Genomic DNA, 2,208 nt, shown 5'->3' with positions numbered 1-2,208 from the left:
ATAGCAACAGTCTGAAGACAAAACTTGCAGTCACTTTTGGTATTCATATTGTAATGAAGGAAAAAGTTATCCCCAAACCGTTACTACATACATACTATGAGATACTAAAATAAAATCTTTCTGTCTTAAAATCTTTGAGGGCTAACTACTTAGTTTTATGCCCGGGAGGTCGCGGGAAGCCGCTGGATGCGGGCAGCGCAGGACCGATCGTCGTGGAGATCCTTGGGAGAGGCCTATGCCCAGCAGTGGGCGTCATACGGCTGATGATGATGCCCCTATTAAGGGTACTTTTTTGGATGTGTCTAAAAGCCTATTAAATGGAACAGTTTTTAAAAACACTTTCAGGGTTCATGACAATCTCATGTGTTTATTATTCTTCGGCGAAGTTTTAACAACTGTAACAATTTTAGACGAATTCTCACTTTGAATTCCGACTTCCAATGACTTTTTATCTTTCATTCGACTGTTTTAATTTTTTCACCTAGCGATACACATCCTTAGGCATAGTTATGAAGCAAAATAATTAGAAATTAGACAGAAAAAAAATGAATTATTAAGAAAGGGATAGCGACAAAATGATGATTTCTGAAGTAAGATAGAATGAGCCCCTCTATCAAATTTTTCATTTTGAACGTGAATTTTTGGGCCTGTATATTGAAATAAATAAAAACAGTGTTAAGTGTTTATTCTAATTTGTTTTAAAAAAATGAATATTTATTTACTAGCTGTGCCGAAAGCCGTTTGACCCGCATGGGTTTTCAGTTTTCAGGGAGTTGTTTTTATTTGTAATTAAAATCTAACTTTGAATTTTAAAACGTTTATTAATTATTACATGCATAATCACAAAATATATTTATACGGTACATTTTGGCACTTGCCTTTATTAGAAAAACCTTCATTTTTAGTTAGTCATTAAGAGTTTTCTTGAACATTTTGGTCCTTTCCGATCACCCCCTCTTTGCTTTTCGGTAGAACCTGCAAATGACAAAATATAAAATACTATTAAGTATGATAATAAATTACTAAAAAGAAAAATAACCATTAATACCTATTATAGTAAGCTTAGAGATGAGCCAATTTTCCAACGTATCCAAAAAAGCGACAGTGTCAGTGATAAAAATGTATGTGATTGACGTAAGGTTACATGTCAATCTCTCAAATCACTGTCACTGTCGTTTTACGTACTTATCGTTTGCAACTTGGCTAAAACCCCATAAAAGCTAGTTGGTTTGCATAAGAGATAACTCTAGAAAAAACTACATTAAGCAAATCAAAAATATTTGTGGTTGTTATGATAAGAGGAAAATAACAGAATAATTATACCACAAATACACAGGCATCGACTATTTCAGGGAAACTTTACCACGCGCCGCTTCCAGGTTAGTAGTTAAATACCTATATCAATCTAGAATAAAAATACTGAAAGGATATTTCGGCATACAAAACATGGAACGTTTTCAGCTGCTTATCTTCCCGGCCAAGTCGTAAATCAGAAATGGTACTAATATTAATTTTATTATTAGTACTATTTCTTAATTACCGACATACATAAGTACTCAAAGTGATACCCATAACGCAGCCAAGCGGCGAGATCACTAGGACATTGCAGTCTGGTTACCGAATTGCCAAAAGTAAGATGATCTGTGCGTCGGAGGGCATGTTAGGCAGTCGGTTGCGGCTTAAATAAGTATGCAGGTGTGTCGTCGTTACATGAGGCATTACAAGGACCTATGGCGGCTCAGTAGTAACCCTGATACCAGGGTAGATGAGGTCAGTCAATTGTCTCAACCCACACGAGAGAAGGAGAAGTTTACTCGACTTTAGTAGGATACGAATAGGTACATACAAACCTTAAGAAGAGAATGTGTCTCATGTTGACTACGACGAGAAAATATCCCATAGTTTCTTAAAATATTTTTGCTTTTCTGGTCATTCTTCCACTGGGTTGTACTGGATTGGGTTGCAGTATTAGTGGAATCTGTTAATTGTAACAATGGTTGAAATACATTGTTTGTAGGTAGGTACATAATGGACGTTAAGAAATAAAAAGGACCCATTACGAAATCACCCTAATAATTAGACACAAACCTAAATATTGTATCGTTATTTAGGTATTAAATAGAAGGTTAGTACCAATGCGTTAATAATAAAATGTATGTATATCAAACTCAAGCGAACAAATAACAATAAAATCAAGGGTGTTTTTGC

The 2,208-nt window shown here is 35.1% G+C and overlaps 1 long non-coding RNA gene across 1 annotated transcript; it reads right to left on the bottom strand.

Moving 5' to 3' along the window:
- Positions 1 to 801: 801 nt before the first annotated feature.
- Positions 802 to 1,972, bottom strand: LOC126369757 (uncharacterized). The gene is made up of 2 exons (XR_007566770.1): positions 1,851 to 1,972; positions 802 to 975 (listed from the first exon to the last, which is right to left on the bottom strand). It is a non-coding gene; the product is annotated as an uncharacterized LOC126369757 (long non-coding RNA).
- Between the last annotated feature and the right edge of the window lie 236 nt (positions 1,973 to 2,208).

The sequence above is a fragment of the Pectinophora gossypiella genome, chromosome 9, assembly GCF_024362695.1.
Source record: "Pectinophora gossypiella chromosome 9, ilPecGoss1.1, whole genome shotgun sequence".
NCBI classification, from domain to species: domain Eukaryota; kingdom Metazoa; phylum Arthropoda; class Insecta; order Lepidoptera; family Gelechiidae; genus Pectinophora; species Pectinophora gossypiella.
The sequence above is the reverse complement of the archived record's forward strand: the minus strand, read 5'-3'. Positions and strand labels throughout refer to the sequence as shown.